Source organism: Rhinopithecus bieti, unplaced genomic scaffold, assembly GCF_001698545.2.
Source record: "Rhinopithecus bieti isolate Rb0 unplaced genomic scaffold, ASM169854v2 scaffold_21866, whole genome shotgun sequence".
Lineage (NCBI taxonomy): Eukaryota > Metazoa > Chordata > Mammalia > Primates > Cercopithecidae > Rhinopithecus > Rhinopithecus bieti.
Genome location: NW_016810192.1, coordinates 193,963 through 217,388, shown reverse-complemented (window position 1 = coordinate 217,388; position 23,426 = coordinate 193,963). Strand labels below are relative to the sequence as shown.

The window sequence follows — 23,426 nt, the reverse complement described above, 5'->3', positions numbered from 1 at the left end:
TGACTTCCTAATTACTTTAAACCTTTTACTGCTGTTGTTCTTTTTCTCCCCTTATAACCTCTCAAATCCCTTCTTTCCCACCATACTTTAAAGAAGGAAACTGAAATTCCTGATGTAATGTATATTTTTTCATATATATGTTTAAGAGACTGGGTTTTGCTATGTGGCTTAGCCTGGTCTCAGATTCTTGGCCCCAAGCGATCCTCTCACCTTGGCCTCTTGAGCAGCTTCAACTAGAAGCATGAGCCACCACTGCACCAAATGATTTTCTGAAAGATAGTGAGATGAGAAATTGGGTGAAAGAGACTTGGCAAGTTCACTGAATTCCTTGAGCCCCAAACCCAAGTTTCTGCCTATTTAATAGCTTTCATCTAGTATTTTTTGTTTTGTGATTCATATTTACCAGTTGGCTACTGTGGTGGTAATTGTAATGATAAAGATAGTACATAATACTCTGTTTACATCATAGTTTAACGTACACATGTTGAACTATCCACAACTTAGAATGGTTCGACTTAACAGTTTTCCGACTTTACAATGGTACAAAAGCAATACACATTCAATAGAAACCAATGTGCATTCAGTAGACACCGTTCGAGTACCCATTTCTTCACTTTTATTACAATATTCAGTAAATTACATGAGATAGTCAACACTTTATTATAAAATAGGCATTGTGTTAAATGATTTTACCCAACTATAACTTAATGTAAGTGTTCTGAGCATGTTTAAGGTAGGCTAGGCTAAGCTATGATGTTTGGTAGGTTTAGGTGTGTTAAATGCATTTTTGACTTACTATATTTTCAACTTACAATGAGTTTATAGGGACAAACTCCCATTGTAAGTTGAAGAACATTTGTTCTCTATTTGGGTTTGACAATGTCCCTGTAATGTAGGCATTATTAACTCTATTTTGCAGCTGAAGAAACTGAGAGTGTCCATATTTGACTTTTTGTCATTATATGAATTCAAGAATGGTTAAGTTAAAATTTTATTTCTATCATTTTGGTGTGGAATAGTTATGGATAGTAGATCAGAGTGATTCACCAGTTGACTTTTTGGCCTAAACTTCCTGCCTAGACATTTCAAGATTCTTTGACAGTCTCTGTCGTGGTCATCAAATTTGCACACTGTTGATGTGCATAAAGCTTTCTGTTTCAAGGGAAATTTAGTTTTGGGCAGGGCATGGTGGCTCACACCTGTAATTCCAGCACTTTGGGAGGTCAAGGCAGACAGATCCCTTAAGGTCAGAAGTTCGAGATCAGTCTGGCCAACGTGACAAAAACCCGTCTCCACTAAAAATACAAAAATTAGGCCAGGCGCGGTGGCTCAAGCCTGTAATCCCAGCAGTTTGAGAGGCCGAGACAGGCGGATCACGAGGTCAGGAGATTGAGACGATCCTGGCTAACACGGTGAAACCCCGTCTCTACTAAAAAAAAATACAAAAAACTAGCTGGGTGAGGTGGCGGGCGCCTGTAGTCCCAGCTACTCGGGAGGCTGAGGCAGGAGAATGGCGTAAACCCGGGAGGCGGAGCTTGCAGTGAGCTGAGATCCGGCCACTGCACTCCGGCCTGAGCGACAGAGCGAGACTCCGTCTCAAAAAAAAAAAAAAAACAAAAAAGCAAAAATTAGCTGGATATGGTGGTGGGCGCCTGTAATCCCAGCTACTTGGGAGACTGAGCACAAGAGTCACTTGAATCCGGGAGGTGAAGGTTGCAGTGAGCCAGAATCATGCCACTGCATTCTAGCCTGGGTAACAGAGCGAGAGACTCCATCTCAAAAAAAAAAAAAAATTGTAAGTTAAAGTAAAATAATTTATTGTTGAAAACATTTAGGATTAAGTTCATCTGCATATAACAGTTTCCTCTTCCCCACACAGAGTCTTAAATAAGAGAGAGATTCATTTGTCTTTCATGAAAAAGAAGTCTGGAATTAGGCAGTCCAGGATGATGTGGTGCTCTCTGGTTACCAAGAATCTAGGATCCTTACTCTTGTTTGCTTCTCTGACCGTAGGATGGGCCTAGATGATGGCTAACCTTCAGCCATCATTTCCCCCTTTCCACAAAGTAGTTTGAGAGGAAGAAAGAGGGGTGTCTCCTCCCCTACCTAAGAAAACTTCCAGGAAGTTCCACGTGACATTCTGCTTATATCTCATTGGTCGGAATTAGTCTTAGGGCCATACGTAGCTGTAGTGGAGGATGGAAGATGTAGTCCTTTTCTAGTGAAGCGTGTATAGTAATATGCTAAAATGAAAACGGGGGTTTTGTTACTAAGGAAGAAGGGAAGAGAGGATATTGGGAAACCACTAGCATTCTCAGCTCCAGGGCCTATCAGAGTGACCCAACCTTATCTCTCACATGATGTAGAAGACTATTCTGTGGCTTCCCTGGGAGATTTTCAATGAGTCTTTGCCATGTTTTCCAACAAGATGATTTTTTTCTTGAAATGTATATACCTTTATATCTTTATACAAAGTTTTAAAAAATTATTTATTTTATTTTATTTTTTATTTTGAGATGGAGTCTCACCCTGTCGCCCAGGCTGGAGTGCAGTGGCGCCATCTCGGCTCGCTGCAAGCTCCGCCTCCCGGGTTCTCGCCATTCTCTTGCCTCAGCCTCCCGAGTAGCTGGGACTATAGGCGCCCGCCACCTCGCCTGGCTAGTTTTTTGTATTTTTTTTAAGTAGAGATGGGGTTTCACCGTGTTAGCCAGGATGGTCTTGATCTCCTGACCTCGTGATCCGCCTGCCTCGGCCTCCCAAACTGCTGGGATTAGAGGCGTGAGACACTGCGCCCGGCCTGTGCAAATATTTTTTAAAAACTGAATAATACAAGATTATCATAAGGATCACTGCAGTTTCCATTTTAAGATCAACTTTGAGTTTTTTTCCAAAATTGATTAGTTTGTTGGAAATGGAGATTCAGATGGTATAGAATGAGTTTTTTGTTTTTGTTTGTTTGTTTTTGTTTGTTATTTTGGTGGGAGGGATAGAATCTTGCTCTGTCGGCCAGGCTGGGATGCAGTGGCGTGATCTTGGCTCACTGCAGCCTCCACCTCCTGGGTTCAAGTAATTCTTGTGACTCAACCACCCGAATAGCTGGGCTAACAGGTGTGCGCCACCATGCCCGGCTAATTTTTGTATTTTTAGTAGAGATGGGGTTTCATTATGTTGGCCAGGCTGACCTCATGACCTGAAGATATCTGCCCGCCTTGGCCCCACAAAGCGCTGGGATTACAGACATGAGCCACTATGCCAGGCCATAGAATGAGATTTTAAGTAAGAATAAAGTCTGTGTGAAATATTTAAATATCTGACCATTGGTAAAGGAAAACGTGTGATTTTTTTTCTTTGGTTTTTTGAAGCCTGGGTAAGTCATTAGATTGTACATTTCTTGGAGATAGAGAACTAGCTTTTCTAAAATGTATGATTATTGTTTTTTGAATAAATAACGTTTACATAAGTTAATATTTTAAAAGTACAAAATGGTCATGTCGTGAAAAGTTGCTCTCCCATTCCTGTCTTGAGTCCCCAGTGTCTTTCCCCTACAGGCATTGGGTGTTTTTTACTTCTTGTGTATAATTCCTCCCTTTCTCTTTTCCTCCCATTTAAAAAAACCACTGGTTTTAAAACCATTGCTAAACCTTTCTTTTTTCACTTAATGACATATGCAGTATGTATGGCTTAATGGTAAGGATGCATTTTGAGAAATGTGTCGTTAGGCGACTTCATTGTGAAAACCTCATAGAATGTGAAAACTTACACAAACCTAGATGTATACCTGACTATGTATCATATATGGTACAGCCTAATGCCTTTAGGCTGCAAACCAGTACAGCATGTTACTCTACTGAATGCTGTAGGCAATTGTAACACAATGGCAAATATTTGTATATTTAAACATATCTAAGCATGGAAAAGGCACAGTAAAAATATGATATTATAATCTTATGGGACCACCATGGCATATGTGAAACATTGTTAGGCAGTGCACGACTCTATTAGAGTATTTCATAATGGTATTTTAACAGCTTCCTCATCCCTCTCCCGCAAGGCTATACTGTTCAGTGTTTCACTGTATGGGTAAGCCATAATTCATTAAACAGAAGAGTCTTATCTTACTTTCATATCTGTACCTGCTCTGTAAACAGCATTCATTCATATTCAAGGAACTGAACTCTTGAATCTGTACAGAATATTTCTCTTCCTGATGGCTGAGTATCCTGACTAGCTGAGAAGATTTTCCCTTCTTTAAGGATCAAGATATTTAAGATTCAGTCATTTCGGAAATAAATCCTTCTAAATTGTGTTGTATAACTATAAAATTTATTTCTTCTTAACAGTAACATAGTGGGCATTTTTAAATGGTTTTAGCACAGTTATCAGCATCAGTATTGTTTAGGAATATAAAAGAGTAATATTTCAGGAGGTTTTGCTGGTTTTGCCTTACTAAGTGACACCATTTTGACATATATCATCTATCTATTTTACCTGCTTTTTAGATTTTTTTTCTCTTCATCTTTCTTGTTTCCTATGTTGGCTGCCTCTAACATAGTATTCCTTTATCCTCTGGTACTTATTCCCCACTGCTTCCCAGTCCCCTTTCTTAATTTGCTTTGTAAATTTTTGGTGGAAAATTAGCCAGATAACCAGGATAGAAATATTCCTAAAATAAAAATAAATAGATTCAGAGAGAAGGTCTGATGGAGTTTCCTGCTGATGAAAACTTTGGAATGAATGTTTTGGAATTCTGGATACTTAGAGGGCCTTTTTGGTTCCTGGTTATTATGGTGTTCTAGGATAGCTCTATCTAATGGAACTTTCTATGATGATATAAATGTTTTATGTCTGCCCTATCCATTATGATAGCCACTGTCCTCACGTGGCTCTTGAGCACTTGACATGTGGCTAGTATTAACTGACTGAAATTTTAATTTTAATTAAGTTAAATTCACATAAACACATATGACAACTGGCTGCGTGTTAGACGATATAGTTCTAGGCTGTAGTTAACTAACTTATATACAGCAAGTTTGATTAGAGGAGAGCTTGAACTGGGATACTATTATTTTATTGTGCTGAGAAGAATAAATTTATAGTTTTGGAAGGGAGACAGTTTGGAATGTAGATTATCAGGATTATCAGATTAGCTTAAAGTAAATGATTAAATTGGAACTGCCTTTTCATATTGACATTATGATTATTTCAAAGCGTAGCATTCTAAAGCCATTGATACCAGCATTTATTTGTGGTTTGTATCTGTGGCAAAGCTGTGAGTCCTTCTGGTAACTAGGGTGAAATTAGTAGCACTCTAACTTTATTTATAGGACTTGGTTGCAGTTGCCTGAGTGCCAGAACCTCCTACATATAACTTTGACCTTCCCTAACAAAAAGTCAAAGGATAAAACGTTTCATAGTAGAAGATCTCAGTTGTATCTGTCATACACAAAGCATTACTTTCTAATGAAGAAATCTGTAACAAAAAAATGCATAAATAATTAAAGATTTGGTAACCGCTAGGAAGAAAATAAACAGGGCACAGTGGAAGAGAATATAGGCTTGTGGGGAAAGACCTCCAACTAGATAGAGTAGTCTGGAGAGTTTTATTTGAGGAAGTGATATTTAAGCTGAGATCTAAAAGATAAGAAGGAGCCTATCTTTCAAATAATGAAGCTGGAATGAGGAGGGATTTCAGAAAGAGGGAATGAAGAGGTGTGGGGGAGAGGAATTGACACAAGATCAGTGTCTTTACAACAGTGATTGAGAGGAGATATGGTATGAAGTGAGATTGGAGAAGTGGGCACCTAGCAGGTCATGTAGGACCTTAAAGACCATCATAAGGAGTTTGGAAAGAAAAAAAATGTAATGTGATGCCTGCTGTAGAAGCAGGAGAGTGATATGATCTGGTGTTTGTTTTACAAAGTTTCTCTGGCTGCTGTGTGATGAGTGTTTTGGAAGGGAGCAACAATGAAAATGGGGGAACTAGTGTGATATTCAGGAAAGAGATGATGGTGGCTTGGGTTAAGGTGGTGGCAGTGGAGATCAAGTGAAGGCACACACACACAGAGCTTGCTATATATAGGTTGGATGTGAAGGATGAGGGTAAGGGAAGGGTTTCTGGCTTTCATAATTGTGAGGTAGTACCGGGGACTTCAAGGGTGGTGATGGTGGAGAATTAAGGATGCAGTTTTGGGCATGTTGAGTTTGACATGCTTGTGTGACAGCTAAGTAGTCATATTGGAGCATGGGAAGAGGTCTCTGCTGGGGGTGTAACTTGGTAGTTACCGACATGTTGATGGTATTTGAAGTAATGGGAATGGATGAGACAACTTCTAGAGAGAAGATAACTCAAGATTGAACCGCTAGGAACACTTGCCTTTTAGAGGTCTGTCGAGGGAGAAGCCATAAAAAGATACTGAAACAGTAGCCAGTGATGCATGAAAAAAACAAAAAAACAACATTGTAGTATCTCAGAAGCTAGAAGAAGAGAATGTTTTAAGAAGGTTGTCAGCTTTGTTGAATCCTGCTAAGAGGTCAGATAAATGGGGAAGTAGTAGACCTTGATAAATTGATTTAATGGAGTGGAGGGCTTGGAAACTTTGTTTTGAGTAGACTGAAGAAAATGAGAGGTGAAAAAATTGAGACAGGTATAGCCAACAACTTTTTCAAGACAATTTACCCTGAAGTGGTGTGCAGGGAAATAGCAGGTAGCTGGAGGGAGATGAGGGGTCAAAGGAGAACTTTAAAAAGTTAGGGTTCATTTAATCATTTACTTATTATAGGACATTAGATTTAGTGGTAAGAAGATACTGTCTGAATGCTTCTCATTTAAAATTACACACTTAGATAGAAAATTAGCTAAGAGGTTGTGTGTAGTGGCTCACGGCTGTAATCCCAGTATTTTGGGAGGCTGGGGCAGGAGGATTGCTTGAACCCAGGAGTTCAAGACTAGTCTGGGCAACATAGTGAGACCCGCCCCTTCTCTAATTTTTTTTTTTTTTTTTAAATTAGCTGGGCGTGGTGGCATGTGCTTGTATCCCAGCCACTTGGGAGGCTGAGGTGGGAGAATAGTTTGAAATAGTTTGAGCCCAGGAGGTCAAGGCTTCAGTGAGCCACGATCTCGCCACTGCACTCCAACCTGGTCAACAGAGTGAGATCCTGTCTCAAAACAAACAGACAAAAAATAAAATAAGACAATTAGCTGAGAGTAGGTAGTGAAGAGCGAATGAGGGAGGTTTGAGGAGAAGCAAGAAAGAGTCATTTTGGGGAGTAGGAAAGCTTTCAGGGGCAGCTTTGGTGGATTGCTTGGCATCGTTGAGTGTCCATTTGAGGTTTGTGATCATGAATATATAGTGAAGTCAAGTCAGCTTGCTTATGTGATTTTTCTTCAGCAACATTCAGCTGATTGGGGACAGGCACTAGAAAAGGCAGACAATTGGATTTAACCGGGATTGGAGTTTTGTCAGATGGCAGTGATGGAGAGGACAAATGATTGAGGGTATTTGCAAGGGAGAGATTGTAATTATGGAACACAGCATCAAAATTGGACAAAGTGGGTGCAGAACCGGAGTGGGTAGGTAATGAAAAAGTGGTTGGGATGGGAGGACTTCGTGAGGTCAAAAATTGTAGGGAGGGGATACCAGAGAAAGTTAGTTAGAAATAAGGGAAGTTCTTTGAGAGTATAATTGAAACATAATAAAGAAAGATGAGTCTTTTAAGATAATGCAGCTTTCTTTTCTTTTCTTTTCTTTTCTTTTCTTTTCTTTTCTTTTCTTTTCTTTTCTTTTTTTTTTTTGTGAGACAGAGTCTCACTCTGTGGCCCAGGCTGGAGTGCAGTGGTGCAATCTCAGCTGACTGCAACCTCTGCCTCTAGGGTTCAAGCAATTCTCCTGCCTCAGCCTCCTGAGTAGCTGAGACTACAGATGCACCACCACACCTGGCTAATGTTTGTATTTTCAGCAGAGACAGGGTTTCACCATGTTGGCCAAGCTGGTCTTGAACTCCTGACTTCAAGTGATCCACCTGCCTCAGCCTCCCAAATTGCTGGGATTATGGGTGTGAGCCACCGTGCCCAGTCAAGATAATGCAGTTTTCTGTTTTAGGGGTAGTAGCTCTGGGTTTCCTAATAACTGGGAGTAAGAGCTCTAACAAATCACTTATTTGCCTTTCCCAAGAGGCTAGTTTTGAGATGGACCCCTTTCTCCATGTATACATCTAGAGCTTAGTTTAGACATTATAGAAGGTAACCACTATTCACAGAAGTTTCTGGGTCTATTCTCTTAATGACATCAGTAGTAGCAGTGTTTTTGGCCAGTACACATGTACAGGATGTGTACACCAACTCCCAAACTCTATCTCTGTCATTTGTTGTTGTTTTTTACTTTTTTCTTGAGATGAAAGTTTTACTGTGTTGCCCAGGCTGGTCTCAAACTCCTGGGCTCAATCAAACCTCCCGCCTCAGCCTCCTGAGAAGGTAGGATTACAGGCTCACACCACCACACCTGGGTTCATTTGTTATTTAAAGTCTTGGTAATGGACAGAGGTAGAGTGCAGGGTTATATCCAAGGTAAGTTTTTCAGTGATTTCTTCCAGTCTTGATTCAGTTTTGTCAGTGAATAGGTATGGTTTAGTGGAAACGATCTTGGAGTCTTAAAAACTAACGTTGAACTTTTGGCTCTTTATTCACTAGCTGTGAGACTGTGAGTATATTATGTTACCACTTTGGGCCTCAGTTTCCTTTGATCTGTGAAAAAAAATAATAGGGCCTATCTTAAAGAGATATTGTGAAGATGCAATGAGATAATGCATGCAAAGTTGTGGCACATAATATGCTCTGAGTAAATAGTAGCTGCTGGTGGTGTTATATTGAAATCAGCAAGTAGGAATGTTCACTGTTTTGTCTTCCACGGTGGTTTACATCCTCTAACTGGAAAGTGGCAACCATATCTACCCCTTCTCCCATGAGTCTTTACTGCTGCATGTGGCCAGTGCCTCTGTCTAGACCAGCTTCTCAGATTTCAGTGTGCCTGAGAATTACCTGGGGCTTTTGTTATCATTTGATTTTGATTTTGATTTTGTAAGTCTAGGGTGGGGCCTGAGATTCTTCAAATCTAAGGAGTTTCCAGTTGATGCTCATTCTGCTGATGCTGGTCCATGTGTCACATTTGAGTAGCAGAATTCTATTAGAGATTGCCTTGTGGGAATCCCTGCTATTTTAAGCTGAGAGGAAGTGAGGGAAAAAGAGCCTCATTCTTTCAACTTTTTTTTTTTTTCTTTTTTTTAGTCAGATTCATAGACAATACTCATACATCTCATTTCTCTAGCTCAGTGTTGTTTTGGTGAGTCTGTATTGTCTCTACCAGTCCAGGAAGTGATAGGGATATAAACTATGTATAGAGGGTTGCCTCAGATTTCTTATGAAAAATTTTTAGTGCCTGATTTCTCAGGTACATTTTTGAGAAATTGTGCTGGCTCCCCCGGTATACGTACTTCCCCCCACTATCCTCTTATAACCACAGAGAAACTCGTATAAAACAAGTAGCCTCCCAGCCTGGCCAACATGGTGAAACCTTGTCTCTACTAAAAATACAAAAATAGCTGGGTGTGATGGCGGGCTCCTGTAATCCCAGCTACTTGGGAGACTGAGACAGGAGAATCAGTTGAACCCGGGAGGCAGAGGTTGCAGTGAGCTGAGATCATGCCACTGCACTCCAACCTGGGTCACGGAATGAGACTCCATCTCAAAAACAAACAAACAAAACAAGTAGCCTCTTGAATTGTTGGAGTCAGAGGCAGAGAATCTAAAATGTGGCTCCAAACCCTTTCTGCCCACAAGACTTACATTACAAAATCCAGCAGCATTTTTGAGATGTAGGAATTCAGGATGCCAGGTTAGAATTATTGGCAATACACATATTGCTGTCCCAGATTATCTGATTTTTCTTTCTCAGAAGCAAGCATGCCAGAAACTTCCTCTGTGGGCCCTCCTCAGAAGACTTTCTTCAGTGCTCAAATGGACACATTCTCTCCTCTGAACTCACAGACAGGGTGATAAGCTATCAGTCACAAAGTCTGATAACGTGCTCTCCTGATAGAATGAAGTGTGTATGCATCTTAATCTCTGGATAATTCTTTTTAGAGTCTCTTTATAGTGTGGAGTTTTTACACCTTTCCGTCTCTTAATGTGAATTGTACATAGTTACAAAGCATAGCTTTCCTTATTTGACTTTGATAATTGGAAAGAAATTTTTTTCTTCTCCTACCACTTTGTTCCCCATTTTTTCTTTCTTGTTTTTTTTTTTCTTTTTTTTTAAAGGTAGAAAATGTGAACATGCAGGAGCATGAATAAAAAAGATAACTTAGCTTCCCTGTGGGTTTTGGTTTTGTATGTATTCATAAAGGAAGCGTACAGAAGAGTTTTATTTCTAACCAGACTGACCACCTAATGTTAAAGATTATGATCAGAAAAGGAATGGATGCTTTTACAATAGGAATTTACAAGCCCTTCCTGTGGTTCCAAAGAAGTTTATGATGGTTCCACCCATGGGAGTTTCAGAGGTAGTTTTCAGAGTTTTTGTGACATATTTAAACTTTGCTTTATTTTGAGGGTTTCTTTTCTTGGTATTTTTCTTCTGCTTTGCTGCAGAGTATGTGTTTTATCGTTATGTTACGTTACGTTACGTTACGTTACGTTACGTTACGTTACGTTACGTTACGTTATGTTAGAGACAGAGTTTTGCTCTTGTTGCTCAGGCTGGGTCTCGGCTCACTGCAACCTCTGCTTTCTGGGTTCAAGCAATTCTCCTGCCTCAGGCTCCTGAGTAGCTGGGATTACAGGCATGCGCCACCATGCCCAGCTAATTTTTGTATTTTTAGTAGAGACAGGGTTTCTCATGTTGGTTGGGCTGGTCTCGACCTCAGGTGATCCTCCCGCCTCGGCCTCCCAAAGTGTTGGGATTACAGGCGTGAGCCACCGCGCCCAACCTTTTATCTTTATTCTATCCCAAACTTGATTAAAAGATAACACTATAAAGTTACAGTATGAAGATCCAGAATTTCATTATATTTATTTTATTGATACTTGGTTGAGAATGAATGACTGCCAGTGGTCTTGGTGGCTCATGAGTGTAATCCCACACTTTGGGAGGCCCAGGCAGGTGGATCACTTGAGGTCAGGAGTTTGAGACCAACCTGGGCAACATAGTGAAACCCCGTCTCTACCAAAAATACAACAAAATTAGCCAGGCATGGTGGCGTGCGCCTGTGGTCCCAGATACTCTGGAGTCTGAGGTGGAAGGATCACTTGAGCCTGGGAGGCAGAGGTTGCGATGAGGCGCGATCACGCCGCTGCACTGCAGCCTCTGGGCTACAGAGTGAGACCTGTCTCAAAAAAACAAAAAAACAAAACAAAAAAAAAAGAAAACAAAACAAAAAAAGGATTGTGGGAGAAGATGGTGGCTGCTGCACAATCCTGGGTTCCTGGGCCCTGCCACTGTCACGTTCTGCCATTACTTCAATAGCCACATCTGTGTGTCACGGCCCACTCCATTATCAGCTTCATCATGCGCTCATACCTCATGAGGTGGACGTTCCTCAGTCAGTAGGATCGTGGCCACTGTGTTTGGAGCAACAGGATTCCTGGGCCAATGTGTTGTCAACCACCTTGGATGCATGGGGTCACAGGTGATCATTCCCTATCGGTGTGATACATATGACATCATACACCTTCGTCCCATGGGTGACCTGGGCTAGCTTCTGTTTCTGGAATGGGACACGAGAGATAAAGATTCTATCCGACGAGTAGTGGAACACAGCAGTGTGGTCATCAATCTTGTTGGACGAGACTGGGAAATAAAAAACTTTGATTTTGAGGATGTTTTTGTGAAGATCCCCTAAGCAATTGCTCAGGTGTCCAAGGAAGTCGAAGTTGGAAAATTCATTCATGTTTCACATCTGAATGCGAATGTTAAAAGCTCCTCTGGATATTTGAGAAATAAGGCTGTTGGAGAGAAAGCGGTGAGAGATGCATTTCCAGAAGCCATTATCATAAAGCTGTTGGACATCTTTGGAAGAGAGGATAGATTCCTTAATTATTTTGCAAATATGTGTTGGTTTGGTGCTATACCCCTTGTTTCCTTGGGCTGGAAGGCAGTTAAACAACCACTATGTCGTAGATGTATCCAAAGGAATTGTTGATGCAGTTAAGGATCGTGACGCCAATGGAAAAACCTTTGCTTTCGTTGGGCCAAATGGGTACCTCTTTGACCTGGTGAGGTACATCTTTGCTGTGGCTCACAGACTCTTCCTTCCGTACCCCTTGCCACGTTTTGCCTATCAGTGGATAGCAAGAGACTTTGAAATAAGCCCATTTGAGCCCTGGGCAACAAGGGATAAAGTGGAGCGGATTCACATCACAGACATGACATTGTCTCACCTGCCCAGCTTAGAAGGCCTTGGTATTCAGGCACCACCACTGGAACTCAAGCCCATCGAGATGCTGCGGCGTCAGCGCACTTACTGCTGGCTGGCTGCTGAAATTGAGGATGTGAAACCAGCCAAGACCGTCACCATTTAGTGCCTCCTGAGTAACTCTTGGTTTTGGCGTCTTTTGGGTCAGCCCATGTGGTTTGAGCACCCAGCCAGGTGGTCTTTTTTAGAGAATCCTGTACACAGTGAATAGGATCCCACCATTAAAACATTTGAGGTTTTAAAAAAAAAAGAATGAATGTCGAGTAACAACAGACTCTTCAAAGAGTTCGAAAAAATGAATCTCTTGTCAGTGTAATTTTAATATAGTTATTTAGCGTATAGTATAGGGAGTGTTGGTGACTTAAGATTTAGGGCATGAGCTATGAAACTAGAGAGGGAAGTTGTGTTTAAAAACTGATTATGGACATGTAAAAGAGTCTAAGTAACATTCTATGGAAAGTCAAGATTTTCTTTTTTATTTAGAAAATAGGCTGTCTCAGTTTCAGTCTTGGAAGTTCTTTCTCCTCTTTTGTATTAGAAATGTGGTAATCTTGCCTTCAGAAGAAGCAGAGAGGTTCTCTGTAGAGATAAAGAAAAGGTTTGGGTGGGGCCAAGAAGAATACCTGCCCCACCTTTCCAAGTTTATGTGAGCTGGGAGTTTAAATTAAGGTGGGAAGAGAGAAAAGGTTCTTCTGCGGAAAGCATGCGTTCAGTGTGGAAGAAAAGGAAAAGTGATTCTCTTTCTACCCTAAGAGGAAGAAACCCCACTATGGCAGGTGACTAAACCCAGAGCACGCACAGTGGGAATATTAGGTAGGGAGAGTGAAAGTACCTGCATGGGGCCTACCTTGAGTGTGAGACTTGTAGACCTTACTTGGAGATTTTAAAAGCAGGAAGGAGCTGTTTCAACATGTCTGAGGGGGAGCCGAAACCCTGAGGCAGCTGGAAGGTGGTTTTGTTTGCTTTTATTTTATTTTTTATTTTTTGTTTTTTCTTTAATAAGTGGGAAGGAGTGGAATATTCCTCAAAACCTATTACCCTTTGAGAATGTTTTTTGCACCTACTATGTGCTAAGTACTATGCAGAAGACTCCATGGCCAAAAATAGATGAGCCAAGATGAGATGTTAGGTCTCCACCAAGGAAGATGTGCAAAGGAGAAGTGGTTTGCTATAGGAATACTTGGAGAAGTAGCCCGCAGAGGTGGTCAGTGCCATGTTACAAACACCAGGCCCCACAGAGAAAGGAGAGCTCACTCACAGCTGGGGTGTGCTTTTGGATTTGAACATGGAGAAATGGGTCAGGGAAGCAAGGAACATGTATGGGCCTTGACATTGGCATTAGAATATGGGGGATAATTACGTGATTTTCTGAATAAAAACCATTAGGACAGGTGATTTGATAATACTTGTTCACCACTGGGCATAATGCATGAAAACTTGCCTGGCAATAGGAGGCACTTAATAAATGTTTGAACTGAACTGAAATTAGAAAACATGGTCACCAGGAACATGGCAGACCGTTTACGTAGTTATATCATTCCAACACCTCTGAAAGGAGTATTATACCTATTTTTTGGTTGAGGAAACAGAAGCCTGGACAGGCTGGAAACTTTCCCCAGGCCATAATGATATTACTTGTAGATCTAGAATTGAAACCCAGGCTGTGCACCTTAGCCCGTCTACGTGGTGAGTAAAGTGTCTGTACCATCCTAGGAGCTCATGATCCACTTTACTCTTTCAGAAGCCAGGCTATGTTCATCTGAACTAGGGCAGTAGTAATAAAAAAGATGAAAAGCCTATTCAGTTTTATATCTTAAGTTTTCTTGTGTTTTAAAATCTTTTAAGATTATTAGTGGTGAAATGACATAAAGAATAGTGGTGTCCAGCAGACATTGTGAGAAAGGAATGTGGGCTCTGAGCAGGTTCTGTGTGTGTGCTTGGCTTCTGCAAGGGGCTCCACAGTCGGGGCAGAGGGAAAGCTTGGCTCACTCACCTGGATCTTAGAGGGCAGAGATTTTTGATTGCTTCATTCATGTTTAAAGAACTCATCTTAAACTAATGTATATCTAGCACTAGAAACTGGTGCTGGTGGTTTATAACTGACCCCACCCATCCCTGTCTTTTGCAATAATCTTTGTGAGTGGTGATTGTGTTTCTAGAAGTAGAATTACAGAGAGAGATTCCCTGAAGGCAAATACAGAGCGAGTGTGCTGTACACTCTAGTTCAGATACTCAGGGCTGGGAACTCCCAGAGAGAGAGAGAGAGAGAAACAGAGAGAGAGGGAGAGAGAGAGGGAGGGACGGTGGGACGGAGGGAGGGTGAGAGGGAGGAGAGAGAACAACAGAACAGTCAGCTGGAGAGGAGGGGGGAGGAGACCAGTCTTTTTTTTTTTTTTAGGATTTTTTAACTCAAGTGATTTTGGGGGGTTTCTCCCCACCTCAAACCCTTGCCCCCCAGTTCTGGCATCTTCTTTCCTACGGTTCGCTGAAGTGCCTTTTTGCAGTCCAGGATCCACTGACCGCTGAGTTTGAGCAGCCCGATCTGACATGATGTACCTCTGGGTGAGTACAGAGTGCTGTGGGTGAGGGTTTGCACTTGCACATATAAGGAGTGGAAAGCTGCGAGGTTCTGCTCTCGCACAAATGGCCTCCCCACAGAGCACAGTCTGCCACATCCCCTTCTGTTCCAAGGTGTTAGGTTTTTAAAACCTAGCAGTGATTGTGACATTGTTGTTTTCCTCCCCGTGTTATTTATCTTGTCAGACTTAGGCGCAAGGGCTGAATTCCCTGCGCAGTACCATCCCCTGGGCTTGGTAGGTTTGGAGAAGGCAAGTGGGGCAGGTGAAGTGAGCTGGTTACTTCAGGAACTGCAGTCTTCCTGATGGCTCAGGATCGACTTGTGTTTTGTTTTGGGGGTACTGACCTTGATAAGCCATGTCTTTAGATATTGAGAGCCAATAGGCGGCATGATTATTAATCAGGAATAAGCTTTCATAAGCTTTTATCTATTAATTATTACTATCCTTCACAGTAGTCTTGTGAAGTAGGTCACTCACTACTGTTATCAAAATTGTATGAGGAAAGTAATTAAGTCACAAAGAGTGACTTGCCCATAGTTAGAAATCAAGTCTATAGCAGTTAGAATAGTAATTAATAATCAGACATTATAAAGCATTTTATGTTTGCCAGGAATGTAGTACCTTCTATTATTGTAATTTACCGTTAATTGTAGCATTGTAGTTTGGGATGGAGGAAAACTTTCTATAACTAGAGAAGCTTGTAAATTATAAAATGTGATAACTTTTAGAGGAATGTCAGAGGAAATAATACAGAAACTGCTCCCCCCACCCGCCTGCAATTTTTAGTTGTTAAGACAAGAACATCTTATAGTCCGTTGCAAAGATGGCAGTATGTCTCTCGAGCAAACAGCTGTTGTGTGTTGCTAAGGGAGCCTACTAGATGTGATGCCCTTGGCTACTAGCCAGCTTTTTGAAAGTTTCCCTTTGCCCTTTGCCCTTCAGCCCAGATGTCTGGAATTGCAGGAACCTACTTGGCTAACACAGGCTAAATTTATAAATTATCAGAAAGCAAATTTTAACTGCGTTTGGAGAGATGGAGCTTGTTCACAGAAGACGTATATGTATATGTGTGTGTGTTGGGAGGGGCTGCTTTTCGTGCTTCTCCCTTCATGTTTGAATATGACCTTGAAATATTATTTTCTCTCCTCTATTGATTTTTTGTGTAGTCTTTGTAAGAGCTCAGAACTTTTCTGACACACTAATGTGCATTAAGTAGTTTTCGCCTCCCTGTAAACTAGTCATCTGTGCAGGCTCTTTGCAGCCTTGTGGGTGGGATTGATCAGCCCTGTTGACCTGAAGGATGGGCTGTTCTGTCTTTTGATTTGTTTGGAAGAGGAGTTATGAAAGAAAGCAAGTTGAATTAATCTCATTTTCACTCACTTATGTTTGATGAAAGCAGACAGTGACAGTCTCCTTAGTTACTTCCTTTGTGTTTACATTATAGTTACTTGTATATTTATCTCAATTGATTTTTTACTTATTAACCCCAGAACAGAGCTTCCCTACCAATGCCTCGGGCCAGATTGAGATAAAAATATGCCAAGATTACTATACCCCACAACCCTTGGAGCAGCCAGCTGGGGCTTGGGAATCCCCTGGTCACTTTGATCATGTTCTCCCTAATTTGTTTACCACTTCGTGCTATAAAAAATATTTCCTATGTGTGCCATGACACCTGAAGGCTTGGGTAGCACTGCCTAGAGGGCAAAAAGCAGGTCAGCTCTATCTCTTTTATTATTTGTGTCATCTAGCCCAGTGCCTTTGTTTACTTCATTGAGGACGTGCAGAAGGAGCCATAGTGAATAATGCCCAGGTACGTAGAAGGAAACCTGGGTGGTCACGCATTCAGTGGGAGGCACAGAGGAGCTGCTGTGGACTAGGAATAGGAGATGAGCGTTTTAGTGGAGGTTTAGCCAGTACCAAGCCATGTGACTTTCGGCAGTCATTTGACTATTTTGAGACTCAGTTTCCACATCCGTAAGATGATTGAACTGAACCTCCTCATATTCTGAAATTCTGTGAAGTGAATTTTATGTAGCAGTAGATATGCCTGAAAAATGCCCAGTACCACAAGGATGTTTAGGTCCAGGTGAACAGAGAAAACTTTCAGACATACATGTATCACCTCCATTGCTTGCTTGGTTTGGTATCAGTAATGGGTCAAAGGCACGCTTTCTGAGTATTCTAGAAAAATTACTGGATTATGTTTAGTTGTCAGTACCTCTGAATTGGTGCAGATAGACATTTTTAGAACCTGTAGAATTGAAGAGTAAAAGTTATAGCTTATCCAGGCATTTTCATTTGTGTAGTTAGATGCAGCTCATTAATTTGCTCCCATGTGTCTAGAACTCTGAGATAGAATGCTATCTTGTGCTCTCTCTATGCTTCTTTGCCAGATTTTCTCCCAGCTTTCCTGTTGAGTCATCCTCTTTTTTAGTGAATTTGGTAGCGGCAGTTGGCAGCCTGAGGTGGTGAAAAGAATATGGGTTTCAGAAACTTCACTAGGTCTAAATCCCACCTCTGCCATTTCCAAGTGTTTGACTGTTAACAAGTTACTTAACCTCTCTGAGCCTCAGTTTCATTTGTCATATAGGGAAAATAGTAGCACTCAGGATTGTTGTGAAGATTTGAGATCATCTGTGAAACGTACTTAATGTGGTGAATGGCACACAATAGATGCTCAGTAAATAACTAGTACAAGCCAACTTTTTGCTTTGAACATTTGCATAGACAGACTACTCACCACCCCAAAGTGTTTTCTCTGTCCTGTTGAGGGTATCTTTGAATTCATATAGGGAGAACTTTGATAAACACAAACTAGTTTTTTGTGAAATATTTTCCTGCTTAATTTGTATGTTAAGTACTCATGGCTTGGGAGCCCTTGTTAAGGTTGCCTCCTGATGGAGAAAAGCCCCACTGTTTGTTGTAAACTTTTTTTTTTTTTGAGGTGTACAGTACTATTAAGCATTCATTGTGTCATTTATTCTCCCTCTGTCATCGCCATCATCAAAAACAGGGAGAGGAAGAGACAGACAGACAGATATGATTCCTGTACTGAGGGAACTTACTTGTTTGATGATTGTATAATTTATATCCAATAAACATAATTATAGACCACTTACTTAAATTACCAGAAAACAGGATATGTTCTCCCTGTCTGAGCAGTCTTAGCTGGACAGACACCAGGCACTCTCTTATTCATGCTCTATGTGGGTGAACTTCTGGATTTTATTTTGAACTGTTGTTTTATCATAGATCAATTCTGTCTTCTTAGTAAATCAGTTCAGCCAACATTTAATGAATGCCCCAATGGGTAGAACCAGCTGTTGCAAATACAAAGATGATTAAAGACATAGTGCGCCCTGGCCGGCCTTAGTGGCTCACATCTGTCATCCCAGCACTTTGGAAGGCCAAGGTGGGCAGATCATGAGGTCAGGAGATTGAGACCATCCTGGCAACCATGGTGAAACCCCATCTCTACTAAAAATACAAAAAATTAGCTGGGCGTGGTGGCACGCACCTGTAATCCCAGCTACTCAGGAGGCTGAGGCAGGAGAATCCCTTGAACCCAGGAGGCAGAGGTTGCAGTGAGCCGAGATTGCGCCTCTGCTTTCCAGCCTGGGCAATAGAGCGAAGACATAGTGTGCCCTTAACAAATTTATAACACCATGGCAGAGAATCAATGTACACAGATAATAATGATTTTTGTATGCTGTTCAAATCTGTGTATATAGATAATAATGATTTTTGTATGCTATTCAATTAACACATATAAGTGAGGTTCTTTTATGTGCTATTTCATCCTCACAACATTGCTAAGGACTAAGTATCATTATCTCTATTATACAGGTGAGGAAAGCAACTATGAGAGAGTATATGACAAGCAGTAAATGGCAGACTTGGAAACTCAATCTCATCGTTTAAAAACTATGGCTCTTATTTCATTTTACACTAGCTAATTTTGGGAGAACCTGATTTTTTTTTGTTTTATTTTATTTTAAACTGTCTATTGAATGATAATATTTAGTCCTCAGTGCACCTGGGTGTTAGCTATTATCTTCATTTTTCAGATGAGAAAGCAGATATTTCAGTAACTTGCAAAGTTATGCAGTTTGCAGTTGTCAGAGTTAGAATTTGAACTGTGGTTTGTCCATCCCTAAAACTTGCTATACCACAATTAACCTCATTTTGTATTTGTTCAGTGGTGTCCAGTTTATCAGTATAGTAGTCCCCGTTATTCATGGCTTCACTTTCTGTAGCTCTAGTTACCCAAGGTCAATCACGTTCCAAAAGTATTGAGAGAGATAAAGAAACCACATTCGTGTAACTTTTATTATAGTATAATTATTCAATTTTGTTATTAGTTATCATTAATTTCTTACTGTGCCTAATGTACAAATTAAACTTTATCATAATATATATAGAATTCAGTACTACCCAAAGTTTCAGGCATCTACTTGGGGGTCTTGGAAGATATTTCCCACAGATGAGGGACACTACCTGTACTACCATTCAGCATGGCACAAGGCTAGAGTAGAGGAATGAAAATAAGGAAACCTGAATTCTGCTTTCTTCCCCCTTCGTTACTTGAGACAATTACTTAACTGCATATACCTTGATTTTCAAGTTTTGAAAAGATGTATTCTTAGGAACATTCATGGAATAATCTTAGAAAAATGCATATCAGCCATTTTAGAAATGAAGTAGTGAGTGACTGATGGCTTTATCGTAAAACTTAGAAATCACAGACTTTGAGTCAAAAGATACAATTTTAGGTCTTAGTTGTGCCATTTGTCAGTGTATCGTCTTTCTAGCATGTTTCCTAATCTTTAAAATGGGACCAAGAGATTATTGAGATAACTTGTGAAAGTTTCTGGAAGTTCTTTTGTGTGAAACAAAATAAGATAATAACAACACTTTATTGTTCAGGTTTCACGTTAGTCATTTAGTGCTTTTTATCACTACTTTGCCACTCTAGTTGCTCTATACAATTAGAGAACTAGACTTAATAGTAAGTTGAATTATTACAAAATGTAGACAACGGCTCCGTTCAGATAACATTTAAGATCAGATACCATGATAGGTACGGTACTTGACAGTGAAAAGCCATTAAAAGATTATAAGTAGGATTGGGAGTAGGATGAAGTGAAGTTTATAATTAGATTTGTTTTTTTAAAAGATACCTACACAGATTAGAGGAGAGTAAAAGTGCAGAGAGAAGTTAGGTGATTGTCATGTAAGAGTCTGAGTAACAGGGAAGGTCATGCTAGAATGGGCTAGAGGGAAGCGGAGCTGTATTGAGAGATTCACAAGGTAAAATTGACAGGATGTTGTAATTTAGAAGAGGACCAGGTTTTTGTAGGAGAGAAGATGAAAGGGATCATGGGTTTGGTTTTGGATTTAGTACTTGGGTAACTTTGAGATGTTCAAGAGGAAATATTGCTTACATGGCCACCTAAGTCTGGAAACAGAAGGCAAGGTAGAGGCTTTCCTCCATTGTGAGAAATCTGCATGCCCCAAGCGGGTCTCATAATGGCTTAAAATGATAATGGTCTAGGGAGGAATGTAGAGCAAGAAGAGAAGTTAATGCCTGGAGAAGAATGAATTTTCTTTTCTTTTCCTTTTTGAGACGGAGTCTAGCTCTTTTACCCAACCTGGAGCACAGTGGCATGACCCTGGCTCACTGCACCCTTCACCTCCTGGATTCAAGTGATTCTCCTGCCTCAGCCTTCAAACAGCTGGGATTATAGGCACCCTCACCATGCCTGGCTAATTTTTGTAGTTTTAATAGAGATGGGGTTTCACCATGTTGGCCAGGCTGGTCTTGAACTCCCGACTTGTAGAGATCTGCGCGCCTCGGCCTCCCAGAATGCTAGGATTACAGGCCTTAGTCATTGTGCCTGGCCAAGATTTTCAGAGGAAGCAAGGAACTAGGTTTTGGAGACCTTATTCTTGAGGAGGAAAACCAGGACATTAGGAAATCAAGATAAGAGATTATGGCAAGGCACTGAAAACCGTCCTTGGGTTTAGCAATATGGAGGTCATTGGTGACTTTAGCAAAGGTTATTTTGGTGGAACGACGAGGGCAGAAGCCTGAGTTTAGCAATATGGAGGTCATTGGTGACTTCAGCCCCCCTTCCCTTTCTGCCATGAGTGGAAGCAGCCAGAGAACCTCACCAGATGCAGGTGCCAATGCCACACTTCTTGCACAACCTGCAGAACTGTGAGGCAAATAAACCTCTTTTCTTTATAAATTACACAGCCTCAGGTATTCCTTTATAGCAACATTAAATGGACCAAGACAATAGCCTAGAGCAATGGGCTGTATTGTATAGCCTACGTATGTAGTAGACTAGACCATCTAGGTTGGTGTAAGCACACTTTGATGTTCTCACACAATGAAATTGCTCAGTGATGTATTTCTCAGAACACATTCCTGTTAAGTGACACATGACTACTGTATTGCAGATTTGAGGAGTGAAGCAAGGTATAAAATAGTAATCTCAAAAAAATGGGGAGTAAATTTACTACAGAAATGAAGTAGGCTTAAGATTTGTGATCATAAATTTGATGTATGTGGTGGCAAGTCAGTTGTGTGAGTTTTATCCAGCGATCTTCTGTTATTTAAATGCAGGAGAGATGTAAGTACATGGTTGGAGCCACCAAATAAGTTAGAGTAAGGGAAAAGAGGACAAGGAAATTAAGATTTTTTGGAGAAGACTCTGTATAGTATGGGGCCATAGGATCTAAACTGGCTTAGGAGGGAAGTAGAACATGAGAAGGAGTAATAGTGAAAAAGTGGTACAATCAGCCTGTAAACTAGAGATCTTAAGGAGCCTGGAGAATTGCCACAGGGATCAAACTACTATTGTAAGCAAATGCTTGATGGTGTGATAATAGAATACTTGAAATTTTTATAGGTGATGATTGTGTTAGAATATGATGCTAGGTGAATGGCTTTAGGTAAAGTGGTGGAAAAATACGGTTGGTGCTCAAGACTTCAACAAGAAGGCCAAAGTGTTGAATCTATGTGGCTGTTGAAGTTATCAGAGTGATAAGAGAAACAATGGAGATGAAATGAGGGAGCCCTATTTAGCAGGTGATAGGTGCAGTTTGCCTGGAGGGAAGAGAAGTAGTTTGGAAGCAGTATTGGGAAGGAAGGAAGAGGATACCTAGAAGGTCCAAAACTGCATGGTAATGGGGAGTAAGGCGGATGCTTGCCCCTGCCGAGGTATGTGATGGGTAGGAGAAAAGTGTTTACTGTAGAAGCAACAGTAATCTCAGGGGCAGTCAGGTTTCCTTAGGATCAAGAGTAAAGAGAATTTCACAGAAGAGAGGTCCAGTATATAGAGGAGTTTGCTGAGAATAGCTCATGACCTCCAGGGCATGGGAGGGCAAGGAAGAGCGGGAGATGGGATCAGAGAAGGCATAGAGAACAGTTACCATTGTAGTTGTTCAGGTAAGAGGTAAAAGGGCCTTGAGGTCAGGGTTTGGCAGTGAGAATAAAGATTTTAAGTAGAGAGGAAAGTCTTATGCATGAATGCTAAAAGATAGTAAGCTTCAGTTATTTAGGAAAGCTGCCTTTACTATTTGTTTTAATGTGACATTTAATGTTAAACAACTATCTCTTTTTGGTCATGTTTCAAACCAGAATATGGAACTTTGTTGTAAAATGTATAAATTTTATTTATTTATTTATTTTATTTTGAGACGGAGTCTTGCTCTGCCACCCAGGCTGGAGTGCAGTGGCCGGATCTCAGCTCACTGCAAGCTCCGCCTCCCGGGTTTACGCCATTCTCCTGCCTTAGCCTCCGGAGTAGCTGGGACTACAGGCGCCCGCCTCGTCGCCCTGCTAGTTTTTTGTATTTTAAGTAGAGACGGGGTTTCACCGTATTAGCCAGGATGGTCTCGATCTCCTGACCTCGTGATCCGCCCGTCTCGGCCTCCCAAAGTGCTGGGATTACAGGCTTGAGCCACCGCTCCCGGCCGTAAAATGTATAAATTAAGGACTAAATTTGGAACCAAGTAAGTAAATACTCATTGTAGATTTTAAATTGTTCGTTTGGAGTAGAAAAGCAGCGTGGTTGGCCAGGCGCGGTGGCTCAAGCCTGTAATCCCAGCACTTTGGGAGGCCGAAACGGGCGGATCACGAGGTCAGAAGATCGAGGCCATCCTGGCTAACACGGTGAAGCCCCGTCTCTACTAAAAAAAAAAAAATACAAAAAACTAGCCGGGCGAGGTGGTGGGCGCCTGCAGTCCCACCTACTCGGGAGGCTGAGGCAGGAGAATGGCGTAAACCCGGGAGGCGGCGCTTGCAGTGAGCTGAGATCCGGCCACTGCACTCCAGCCTGGGCGGCCGAGCGAGCCTCCATCTCAAAAAAA

General features: G+C 41.2%; 1 pseudogene; it reads left to right on the top strand.

Annotated features, from left to right (window-relative positions):
- The first annotated feature begins 11,371 nt into the window (after positions 1–11,371).
- On the top strand, positions 11,372–13,169 carry LOC108541882 (NADH dehydrogenase [ubiquinone] 1 alpha subcomplex subunit 9, mitochondrial pseudogene; annotated as a pseudogene).
- Positions 13,170–23,426: the final 10,257 nt, after the last annotated feature.